Source organism: Vicugna pacos, chromosome 20 (assembly GCF_048564905.1).
Source record: "Vicugna pacos chromosome 20, VicPac4, whole genome shotgun sequence".
Taxonomy (NCBI): domain Eukaryota; kingdom Metazoa; phylum Chordata; class Mammalia; order Artiodactyla; family Camelidae; genus Vicugna; species Vicugna pacos.
Genome location: NC_133006.1, coordinates 11749066 through 11762280, shown reverse-complemented (window position 1 = coordinate 11762280; position 13215 = coordinate 11749066).

The window sequence follows — 13215 nt, the reverse complement described above, 5'->3', positions numbered from 1 at the left end:
AGCCTCCTTGGAATTCTCTTTCTATTCTCTTTTAAAACCCATTGTCATGCCAAACAGTGTTAAATCTGAGATACTGAGAGAAATGGTTAGAAGTTTGATTTATTAGGGTGTATTTAATCTCATCCCATCATCGTGATTATTTCTGAAGGTAGGGCCAGGGAGGCAGTTCCTGGGGTCCCTTAGGTGGGTGACACGAGGGTGGGGTGTGGCCAGTGTTCCCTGACAGGTAGATGCTTCTGGTTCTTGCGGCTTCTCCTCATGCCAACAGAGGGTCACCGTCTAAGGGTACTGGTTCCACAAAGTAATCCTCTAGGGAAATCAGTTTTGCTGTAAATCCTTAAATGGAAAACCCTCTTGAATCTCAGAATTTGAGGACAGAAATCATCCCACTGATGATCCTTTTACTACATGGGTTTTTCTCATTAAGTTCTGCACACAACATAGTATATGTCACAGAGCATTACTAGCAGTGATTATTCAAGGAACGAATTTAGGGAATGTAGCTGCGTATACATGTTTCTTTTATTTGTTTGCTCTTTGTTCCCTTTGTTCTTTTCTGTTCCTTCCCCCCCAACAAATACCCTGTGAGCTCTGCAGGTAAAGAGATACAGATAAAAATGGCAGAGAGTGATTTCAGTGGCGGATGCGTGCCTTTTAAGAACTAATGAAAGTGTCAGGTGCGTAAATGTCTGAATTGGCCTTCAGCTCCATGTCTAGCGGATTTTTTTCTCCTACTCCAGTGAGCAGGGCCATCTGTACTACCGTTCTTTATTTGAGGCCAACCAGGTGTTCTCTGCGCTCCCAGCTCTGTGGCTCTGTCTGCCTCCCCCTTCTGCTAGGAACGTAAGCCTTGCTCACCGAGACTGATCTTGCCTTACTGATAACAGCAGGTGAGGAAGTGAAAAAGGGAGGGGAGGGGCCGTTGGTGCTCCCCCGCCCTCTCCACTCCTTTCTTTCAAGGATTTGAGTGAATGGCCCCTCCTCCAGGGCTCAGCCCTCAGGACAGGGACCTGCAGGTTCTCTGTCTTGTAGTTTCTCCAGGGTTGGGGTGGGGAAAGAGGAATGGGCTGGTGTGTGTCAGTCAGTGACTTAAGGTCAGGGCATAAAACACACTCTAGGATTAAAGCAAAAGGATTGACAACTCTCCCTGGGGCTTGGGACTGCTCCCCAAGGTCCTGGGGAAAGAGGCAGGATTGTCATTAGAATAGAGATGAGTGAGAGTTTCAGGCAGAGTGTGAAGTACACACGGGTGGAAGAGTGTGCAGGTGGGGAGGCACACAGGTTTCCAGCGGAGTCAGGCTGCCTCTGTCTGCACCCCAGCCCGGGGCCCTTCGGAGAGCCTGCAGAATGGGGGCAGTAACAGTAGTTTGCTCACACAGTCGTTGTGAGATTTCAAAATACCCATCTACGTCACGTGGCACCAAGCCTGGAACAGAAGGAGGACCCTTACCTAGCAGCAGCTGCTGTAGTTGTTATAAGGTGGGTGCTGGAGGGCGTGGTCAGGTCAGGGCCAGGTCGCACCCCCAGGGCTTTGCTGTTCACGCTGTTACTCGAATTTCACCTCCGGGGTAGTGGAGAGGCCCTGTGGGATTCCAGGTGAGGTCAGGAAGTGACGAAGTTTATGACTTTCAGAAAGACCTAGAGAAACCAGACTGATGGCCGTATGGAGGCGGACTGTCCTGGATGGGGGTGGGGTTCAAAATTAGAGGTCGGGAGATCCGTTAGGCAGTTTTATAAAGAAATTAGAAGTACAACGATTAATGGGAACCTGAATTAGGGGGTGGTAATAGAGATGGAGATGAGAACATGGGTTTAAAATCTTTTAAGAAGTAAGAGAGCTTCACAATTGGTTGCACAGGAGCTGGAGGGGTCAGGGTGACGTACACACGGGCATCTGCTTAGGAAACTGAGGACAGTGGTTTCTAAAGAAGGAAAAAATGCAACTGGAGGAGTGGGCTGGGAGGCAGATAGTGAATTACATTTGGGATGTGTTGAATACAGTGTTCCCAACATGGGCTATTCAAAACAGGTAGTTAAAAATCATCTAAAGTCAGAGCCGATGCTGCTGGGATTAGATAGTTCGGGAGTTTGCAGGTGGGAAACGACTGTTAAGGGAGAAATTGTTGACTTCAAAAGACCTGCAAAAAATGAAGTGTGAGTTTTTGTTTTATTTTGTTTTTGAGAGCATGTTTATGGAAGTGAGTGATGTAGGGAGTAAGGAGGAAAGAATATTGAGATGGGTGTCGGATTGTCTAGAGGCAGAACTGAACACGGACATGGTGGGAAGTCCCTGAAGGCAGACCGTCCCTGTCATTTAGTAACTGTTTAACTGGAATGTGGTCTTTAGCACAGCTTTAGAAAGCATGAACAAGAAAAGCTGAGGATAGTCTTGGGGCGGTGGTGAGGGGAGGAAGCGCTTAATACTAGGAGCCTTGCGGGAAGTTCTGAAAACTAACTTCTGCTTCCTATTTGAAAACATGATTTAAAAAGTGATCCTCCAAGCTGTGGTTCCACATTTTTTTTTGGGGGGGTGACACTTTGGGAGCTGGGAAGCACCAGAAGTGTTCCCAGTGTTGATGGGGATGGGAGAGCTGGTCCTCGGGATGGAATGGAGGAAGAAAAGAAAGTGTCTTTGAGGGTCTGCTTCATGCACCAGGCTGTCGGTGGATAATTGCCTCCCCCGACCCCCCAGGGTCTTCCAGTGATTTTAGAAAGCTCTGTGTAGTCGCCAACACTTCTACAAATTCGATTTAAGCTTACTGTAGCTTAACAAAAAAAGACATACTACATTTTGTGTGCTGATGTGGTTGTGTGAGACAGACTTTGGAATCTTAAGCAGACACTGTGCCTGTGTTCCTCGAGGTTCTGTTAACTGGCCCACTGCCTGATGTGGGATGAGCCCTAGGGAACTGAATGGTTGAAATCCAAAGAGTTGCTCTCAGGTGAAGATTTGGGAAAGATTTGGAAACATGGACTAGAATATTAAATCGAGAATGTAAAAATCTTAGATCTCATATTTATTCTTTAAGTTCACATATTCATTTGCTTCTGGGGACCTCCATTGAAATATGACCTGTCTCATTAATGAATAAATGAATTCGTGAAACGGGGATTAAGAAGAGGAATGCCCTACTAACTTGAAAGTTTGGATTTCAAGAATCATAGTAAAATCCAAACATATTTTGATTTTTTCCAGGTAGAGCAAGGCAACAAGAATGTATGACACAGCAAAACCCAATTATTTGACTCTTAGAAACCCAGCTGTCTCAAGAATCAAGCATTATGTTTATTTAGAACTGAAGCGGTAACTAAAATTTTGGTCTCTTTTAGTTTTCCCTTGAAAAACACACGACCACCACTAATGGTCTTTAGAAATATGAATCCCAAATCCACCAATGGGACGGCCTCTCCATTAAGTTAGTGCAGATGAGGAAGGCATGGGGTGGGTGCAGGGGAGAGGAAGAGACTGAGGGTAGGACACTGAAGGGGTCACTGATGCCCGCATAACAGAATGTCTTACAGAGAGCCGGAATGTCAGAGGACGTTTTATAGAGAGCGAAGATACACAGGCAGACCTCAGAGATACTGTGGGTTTGGTTCCAGACCACCACAGTCCATCAAACATCGCAATAAAGCAGCTCGCACGAATTTTTTGGTTTCCAAGTGCATATAAAAGTTTTGTTTACACTATACTGTAGTCTGTTAAATGTTTGACAGCATCATGTCTAAAAAAAAAAACAGTGTACACACCTTAATTAAAAAATGCTTTATTGCCTCAAAATTACTGACCATCATCTGAACCTTCAGCGAGCCGTATGAGTAACATCAAAGGTCACTGATCACAGATCACTGTAGCAGATTTAATAATTATGAAACGTTTGAAATACCGTGAGAGTTAGAAAAACGTGACACAGAGACACGAAGTGAGCAAATGTTGTTGTAAAAATGATGCCCACAGACTTGCTTGATGCAGGATTGCCACAAACCTTCAGTTTGTAAAAACGCAGCATCTGTGACGTGCAATGAAGCCAGGTGCAGTAAAGCGAGGTCTGCCTGCATCCGTATAGAAAGACTGTTAGGGCAGACCGCAACAGCCTTTGATTCAATAGCTTGTTTTGCAGAACGGGAGCCATTCAGAAGGCCAAAGAGTTGAGCAGCCTGCATTCCTCTTCTGAAAAAGTGAGCAGATGTCAGGAAACCTAAGAACTATAGCGGATCTGATAAGAAATCACATTGGAGGGCATGTCCGATCTCAAACCATTTTTGTCCACCACGTAGTAAAACCGCTGGTCACCACTGTGACCTGGAATGCTTTTTCAGATTCTACGACTTTCAGTATTCATTAGGTTGTGGAATTGTGTGGCGTATATTCTGAAAACGATTTTATCCAAGAGACTCAAATCAAAGCAAGCAATGTCAGTACTTTCCTCAACTTGCTTTTTCTTAACTGTGTGTAGGGATCTTCCCAGTTTGATCATGAAATTAAAGATATATATATATTATATATTATACATTATATATATATATATATATATATATATATTACCCTCCCATGTACCACAGACTCTAGAAAAGACAGACATACATTATATACATTACATGAAACATATTTGAGAGCAGACGTCATTCAGATTCTGTATGTGCATTGTTATTGGCTTTGTTTGATTTTGGTTTTGACATGGACCAAATGTACAGAGGCAAACGCTGCATTTTTTCATTCAGCTTTCAATTCAGGAAGCTTTTAGTAAAGTGCTTGCCGTCTACACTGCGCTGCAGGTTTTGGGGGCTATGGAAGGAAGGGAGGATATGTTTTCAGTTCTTTAGGAATTTGGGGGTTTGGGCAATGTTTTGATCTCCATCTACACTGTAAATGGTTTTAATAGTAATAAGTTTTGGATGGGGCTCTGGAGGCATCAGTGGGTTTACTTTGATGGCTACCTTGAGAAAATGCCAAATGTCAGGACAGATCCTGAGAACGAACTGGCCTAGATGCTTCTGTGTCTCAGATGAGGAGAGAACCATGGGGTTTCCGCCAAGTCTGCTGGAGCTGAATTCATTTCTTGCCTGTATCTCTGGATATTTGAACGCTTGGTTTGAGCAAAGGAAAAGTTCACAAATCTGTGTTTTTTCCCCCAGGTTACAACAAAATTGGGCTGGCGAGGTGATCTGGGGCAGAGTGAATGATGCATTTTTTTCCCCCAAAGATGAGCGCATCAGAAAGACAGCAGGGTGTGGAAATAGTGAGTGAGTACAGTTGCTCGTTCAGCCAAAGCTGATCTCACACCCAGGCTCTGTCATTTCCCAGCTGCGCCGGCCTGGGCAAATTACTGGGTCGCTCAGTGTCCTCATTTGTCCTGGCTGTGACATAGGGACAGTCTTCCCTCATTGGGATTTGTTGTGAGCGATTTGAGTTTGTAAGGGGTTTAGGACAGTTCTGGCCCCTTGAAATTACACCATGAGTGAAAGCTGCTATTATCATCATTATAAGAACCATATCATTATTCTCAGTGGGCTCTGCGGTGACAGCTGTGAACCCTTTTCTCGAGGTAGGAGGAGAGTGTTCTTCAAGACGTCTGGTCACTACCAGGGGTTCAAGCTACTTGAGAAGGTGAGCGCCACAACAGAAGCATTTGTGGGAGTGGCCACCAGTCACTCTGCCCCAGGGAGCTGCTCGTGTTAGGAACCGCCACCTTGGGAAGATGCTTTAAGCCCCAGTCGGGGGTGGCAGGTAGCGCATTTGACTGAGAGAGAAGAGGTTTGCTCCGTTCCAGTGGGAGCCCTTCTGGAAGGAGAAGGGCGTCGGAGTAGCTTGTCAATTTAGTTCTAATGGAAGGATCAAGATGACCGGCCCTTCACAGACACTTCACGGGGGGTGAGAACCTTGTCATTTCCCGCTGTGGATCTTTTAAGGAACAGAGAGGCAGAATCAGAAATTCTCTTTGGGGTTTAAGCTAGTGATAGAAGTTCTCACATGGATACCTGGCCCTCAGGTTCCTGGCTGGAGAGCGTATTGAAGGCAGAGAAGATTCCATGTGGAAGGCTTATGCAGGAGTTTTAACCGGCTCACGTCAGTGTATGATGTACAGAGTGTGTGGTCTGAATCCTTGTCGCCTAGAGTGTCGTCTTTAGAACCTGAGCTTGGGTGTTTCTTCAAAGCTGGTTAGATGCACAGAACTCGGGCCCCCGTTGTGACCTACTGAGTCAAAGCTGCAATTTAACAAGGTGGTGTGTGTGCCAGTAAGGCTGGTTAAAGTCAGTGGTTATGTGAAGACTAAGGTGATGAGTCCAATGGAAAGCTGGTGTCAGGGCAGGGAACTGGGGGCTTGAAAGTGCCCCTCAGTGCTGGAGAGATGTCTTCAGTGGAAGGACACTGTCTAAGCTGTGTCCTCGGAACAGAGGGGTAGTGCGGCATTAGTGTCGTGGAGGGTTCCCTCCTGTGGAATGCTGGGGACGGGGACCCTTCTCTCCCTCACGAAGCAGGGAAAGGGACGAGGAGGCTGGTGGGTGAGTCAGCACCTTCGTCACCTACAGGGATGTGAGCGGGGGTTGACTGCTCAGAGCGCACTTGCTCAGAGAGAAGGCTATTTTCCCTGAATACCGAGAGTTCTGCTTTTGTAAGTTCTTTTTATTTTGAACGTGGCATCCATTTGCAACACCCCCCTCTCCCGACACCCACACACCCAAATGAACAAAATCTAATTTTGTTAGAGGAAAAGAAAAGCATCTGATCCATTTTTAAAAATGAGCCAAATTTGGCAGCAGCCAGCCTGTGGGATTTATCCAAACTGCCCAGAATTCTATCTGAATCTACGCATGTTGACAAATTCCATCCATGTCGAAGCAAAGCCGCGTCTGAGACTAGACTGGTGAAAAGTTTCAGAAGCATTGGAAGTGAAGAATTAGAGCATTAAAATAGCAAGTCACTCTCAACACTTCCAGAGAGTGGAGAAAGAAACGGGCACCCTTCTCTGAATACAGGACCGGGCCTGAACACTTTTGGGCAGACACTTCCCAGCTAGTGTTTTGTAGGAACTTGCTGCCTTTGGGGACTTGGCAGGGCATCCATCCAAGAGATAATCTAATTCTGCAGTTGAACCCCCTTGTGGGTTGTAGGTGAAGCTCTTAGCTCAGGATGAGGATGAAACCAAGAGCCCTCCAGAGATGATACTTCTCTTAAGATGGGGAAGACGGCCCAGGGTGAGAAGAGATCCTCCCCAGCTCTTCTGAGCCTTTCCCTGGAGCTGTTAGCAGAGGTAGCTGGGCAGACACCAAGGAGGAGCTTGTGATGCAGAGTGTGGGCTGGGAGCAGGACAGTCCTGGACGCCAGCAGTCCGGTCAGGCTGGAGCCAGGAGGCCAGGCTGTGAGAAGCAGCTTGCTCCAAAGTCTTCACGGCAAGAGACAGGAGCCCTTGCACTGTAATGGGTTGAGCAGATGAGACAGAAATGAGAAGGGAGGGGCGGCGCACTGAAATAGTGGACGAACAAGAGAATTGCCCGTCTCGTGCTGGGTCGAAGCAGCTGCTGGAGGCTTGGAGGCTTGGAGGATCTCATAAGCGGGGGACTCTGTGGCCGGAGGGCAACAGTTGCTCTAGGCAAACGCTATCAAAAAAAAAAAAATTGCTTGCAGAAGTTGATATAAAAATGAGGCAAGTATGACTTCTTTAAATTCATTTAAAGATTATTTATTTATATTTCATTCCTGGAGGAAAATGCCAGAAGTGGTTAAATCATCGTGTACATAATTCGCAGGACAACAAACACCACCGCTAGAGGATCTAGCTGTTGCCTCTCCCCTTGGTCATCCTAAATTTCCCAGGCAGTGGCCCCAGTACCGTGTCTTTCCCGACCATAATTAACTGAGTAATTCTGAAGGTCGTGTAGACAGGCACCGTCAGTATAAATGGGATTCTGGAGGGGAGAGAGGGAGCAATTTATCCCATATTCAGCGGTGTAGTGCTTCGGTTGCATCTGGTGTCATTTTGACTTAATTTAGTGTCATTATTAATGAACAGAGTTTATCATTCAATGTAAATGATTTTCAAATGAACAAAACTGTTTGCATCAGCCAGGCTGTTGCTATGGTTGTGCCTTTCTGATTAGAGTGTCTTGTGGGGTTTTCGAGTCGTTTTGTATTTCAGAATGATAGAAATTACAGGGGAAGCTACACCCTACTGATTTTATTCCTGATGATCAGCATAAATGTGGAGTGGGGGGAAATCTGATCATCTGTTGTGAGCCTCCCACGGCAGCCTGCTTTGTATTGATTCCAATTAGCCTAAATGAGAGGTGTTCCCATTTTAGTGGAAGCGACACGATTAAAAGTTATATAAAAGATCAAAACTGGAGTTATTTGCCAGAAGTACATTTTTCCAAGGAAAATAAAACAGCTACAATATTATTACATTCAACACGTGCAAGCATTGCTCTGGTGTAAAGGTTAGCAAACCATGGCTCTTGGGCCAAATTCCAGCCCACTGACTGTTTCTGTCAATAAAGTTTTATTGGAACACAGCGACACTCATTTGTTTACATATGGTCGATGGCTGCAAGAGAGACTGTCTTGCAGAGCCTAAATTAAGTACTTTCTGGTACATTACAGAAAAACTCGGCTAAAAGCTGCTGTACTGTTTAATATGTCTTAAGGACTCTGGTGGATATTTTTTGTCCACTGTGAGGAAACTGAGGCCCAGAGAATTTATGCAACCTGCTCAAGATCACACAGCCTGGCCGTGGAAGAGCTGGGATTCCAGCTCTCTCACTTCCCCCAGAGCCTGAGCCTCTTACTGCTGTATTTATTCTGGGTTTGGATTTCCTCCTTCCCCCTCGCTTACATTACAATCCTACTCTAAGTCTCTTAAAATAATTCTACTTCCTTGACTGATTTACAAGTGGGATGGAAAATTAGGAACTGATTTCTAAAGTCCTTTAAATGCATGCAGGAGCTCCCAGACCAGATGTATCAGGTCCTAACCCGGCTTATGTTACAAGGGAACCGGTTGTCTGGGGGTGTGGTGAGGTGCTAGAGGGTGAGGGTAAATACAGGAATCGTTTCATGACTGCTTCTTCTATGGGAGGCTCAAAAAAAAAATAATGCATGCTCACTATAGGAAAAGAGGTCAAGATCTGGTGGAAAAACAGATGAGTAGATAGATGATTTCAATACACTGAGGGGAGTGTTTTGATGGAGGTTGCTGGGGAGCTGAGAGAGCGGGGAGGGCTCTCCTGAACCACAGCCGTGTGGGCAGGGGACGGGGCCCTGGGAGAGTCCTGGAAGAGGGAATCCCTGACGGGAGCTACTCCCAGAACAGGTTGCTGGGAGGGTCTTCAAAACAGGAGAGAGCTTTGTGAGGAAGAGCACGCTGTACGTCATGGCGAGGTGTGTTACAGAGGGGCTGGGAGGTTGGTTAAGGGACTGGGGAAGAAGTCATCAATTCAGGAAGGGTTTTAACCAGCACAACATTGTGGTCGATACCTTCCTTCACTCTCAGCTAACTGTGGGAAACGAAGTGTTTTAGTACATGGATTGTCCCCGGATGACCACGTTTGGACCACATATTTAAGGTCAGTGCAGTCCTCATTCTCATCAAAATGTGGCAACTGGAGCTCCTTTATCAGAGTTGCCTGTTTAAACTGGAAATCATCCCCTCCCTCCCCTGCTCCACACCGCCTACAGCAGACTCTCGGGGGAAAGTTACCTATTTAAATCCGTGTGATGTTTAAATCGAGTGGTGTTTATTTATATCTGCATTTAAATAAACAGCCGGGCGGTTCTTATACACCTCGCAGTTTGAGAAGCATTGACGAGTGGCTTTAAGAAGGAGAGTAGGGGGAAGAACATTAATCTAGGTGAGGCCTGAGGCTGGTTTGAACAGGGGCAGCTGGGCTTCAGAGGGAAAAAAAGGTATTTTGGAAATAAAAATTGGTAAGCGTTGGTGATTAATTGGCTGTGGGGAATGGACAGCAAAGGAAAAGGAAATGTTCTTCTTGATTAAAAAAACTCTGCCTCAGGTTATTAACATGAGATAGAGAGTGTTTTTCTCCCACCTAAAATGGCACCTCTTCCTGCCTTCTCTCCAAGGTTAATTCAGATGCTTTCTGCTTTCCATTCTGGAAATGAACCAGACTGTTGGAAATGAGCACTCAGTTTACTTCCCCCAGAAACTCAAAACTATGTCCAGAGTGGTTGGTTGGAACGTCTGTTTATTTGAATGAAGATACATGGTATGGTATATTTTGGAAATTGTCACGCCAAACGTGAGGGGTGTGGAGCCTGGCACGGAGCTCAATCTAGTTAAATTAAGGAGGCAGATTGGCCATTAGAGAGTGAATGAAGACTTGTTTATAAAGCAGCATGATCATTTTTTTTTTAATTTCTACGAGGAAAAAGTTATCTAGTGGATAGTTTATCATCGCACACGTCTGTGGATCAGATCACCCCAAATGAAATGTTCAGACTTCACAAATCCACAAGCTAATCTGTCGTAGATAATCTAGGAGTGGTTATCAGAGGTCCCTGCCATGCGGTTGAAGGAGGCCCTCTCGAGGGCACAGTTTGCTTTGGTTGTTCTCAGTATCACAAAACCTGTGTGATTCCAGCAGAGCCCCAGGCAGCAACTTTATTAGAGACAACATCGCTAAGGGGGTTGTCAGAACTGGGTTCTGCCCCTGGTTCATTGTTTGCCTTTGGTCCAGCACATGACCGGAGAGTGATGTTGAATCAGATTTGAATTTAAACCTCAAGGAGCTTATTTTCTAGCAGGATGGGCAGAATCAGGGGTTGGATGGATGGATGGCTTGGCTTCAAGAAGGAAGTACAGTGTGAGCAGAAACGGAGAGGATTGATTAGATATTCAGGCATAGGAGGAGGGGAAATGGCTGGACACCCCCACCCTCACCCCAGGGGCATGATTAGAGGATAGGAAACAGTTTGTATTGGATGCAGCAAAGAGCGTGTAGGTGTAAATTAGGCTGTTCAGGTGAGGAGGCAGCAGTTCCTAGAGGGCCTGAAGCTTAGTCTCGGGCAGTTCATTTCATTCTAGGCAGTGCGTGGGCGTAGGAGGCAAGGAGTCCGGAGACTAGGCAGGTGGGACAGAGAAGAAAGGAGGCCTGAACTAGAATAGTGACCATTCGAACGACCGGGGGGGGGGGGGGAACAGGATGAGATGCATCTGGGAAGCTGGAATCTGCAGGGCCAGTTACATGTGAGAAAAGGAAGACGTTCACGGGAGAAGCAGTCCTCATTGGCAGTGTCCTTTTCCGCCCCTGTCCTCCTGGTGTGTGCGTATGTGTGAGTGTGTGGTACGACCAGGCTCTGAGTTTTGGAATCTCTGCTAACTAGTGGTGTGCTCCTCCATGAAACTCAACTTTTCCTTCTCTGCAGGGGGAACAACACATTTACTGATTGTAAAGGATGCGTGTAAGATGCTCACACAGCGTCAGGCGTATACAGAGAAGTTAGCTTACAAATGTTGGTTCTCTGACCTCCCACCCCCACCCTATTTACGTGATCAGGGGAAAAGTCGTTTACTAGGAATATTAAAATAGAGGTGCACCCTAGGAGTACTGAAGTCAAGTAGCTTAGCTGAATTGTCCTGTTCTAGCATAACGGCAGCGTTATGAACAGCAGCACGCCAGAGGCCCATGCTTTCAGCCTCCTCCTGTGCACACCTCAGTCTAGTGAGTGAGGGACTGACGTCCTACTGAACTGGGCCTATGACAGGAGCTCGTCTGCACACAGTGCTGATAAAAGGAGGTCAGTCTGCGTCTCCATCTGGAGCAGCTCCATCCACATCTGTACTTTGACTTGTTCTCTTATAGATGAGGTGCTGGGCAGACGTGAGTGTGGACTGGTGATAATAATATTTTCATAACTGACAAAGCAATGTGCAGGGGTCGTCTAGTGATGGGAAGGGTCACCCCTTGGTAAATGGTGCCTTTACCGTAGTATCTGAGCACCTCTCCGGGGTTTCTCCTGGTTGCAGTGGGGATAGTGTGGGCTTCCCGTGCCCACAATGCTCCCAAGTCATCACAGTTCATGCGGGGGCTATTGCCTTATTCCAGAAGCAGGTCCCCAGATGTGGGTCCTGTAGGCAGAAACTGTCTAGTTCTCAAAATTGATTTACCCTCTCCTCTTTTTCTTTCCTTTTTTTCCCTTCTTAATGATCTTGAGAATGTCCTCTGTTAGATGTCTTGGGAGAATAAGAAACCAAACCAGGGCGACTTGAATCGACTCTTTTGGTAAAGAAAACGGAGACCTATTATTATAACTCAATAGAATCGTCTCTTAAATTTACTATTTCCTTATTTGAACTACACAATGGAAACAAAATTAAAAGAATCCGCCTTGATTTCAAAGGCAACTCTTGGTTGAAGAGAAAGTCACAGTGCTTGGCCAGAGGGAGACTGGAAACAGGAAATTCAGAGGAAGGAAACAAACTTAAGCATCTTATAAATTCTAGCTGGATTGTAAACATATAAGGGATGAATAAAAAGTGCCCGCTAGGAGACTAGGAAATGGGCTAGTAGGGAAATGACCAATGCATGAGCGCAGTTCTTGGTGACACGTGGGTTAGCTCTCTGAGAACTTTCTAAAGGCTAAGTGAACCATAATACAATTTGTTATGCCCTAAAGTAAGTTGACATCATTAAATACATGATGCAGATACGCAAGCCCCTTTAATTGGGCATAATTAAAAATAATGAGGTATGTTTTACCAAATGACATTTAGAATAAGAGAGCAGTTAGGGAGAATTTGTCTAAAGCCAAGTGCTGGTTGCTTGGTGATTTCATAGTTATCCGTAGAGAGACTTCTTGGAGTCCAATACACTGGGCACTTTGGCAAGTGAAACAGGTTCTAGGTCAACTGTAAGTCTCTTGGATTCCCTGGCAGCTGGAAACCTTGGCGATCTGGAAGGAGGGCTTTAGTTAATGTGAAGGATGTAAGGACTCCTCCAGCCAAGCCTGTTTCTTACGGCGTCAGGTCAATGGAATGTTTGGTTTACCCAGTTCTCTGTGAGCCAGGCGCTGATTCTGTTTTCCCTTCTGCCAAACCACTGGCTGATTTTGACTGAACTCGTGTATCTGGCAGGCACAGGAGAGAAAAATCAAGCTAGTTGGGTGTCTCCACAGGTGACCTCTTGAGGTCCTTCCAGGTGTGTGGAGAGCTTCACCTCCAAGTTAGTGAGAGGCAGATCACTTACCTTTGCCTGAATGGG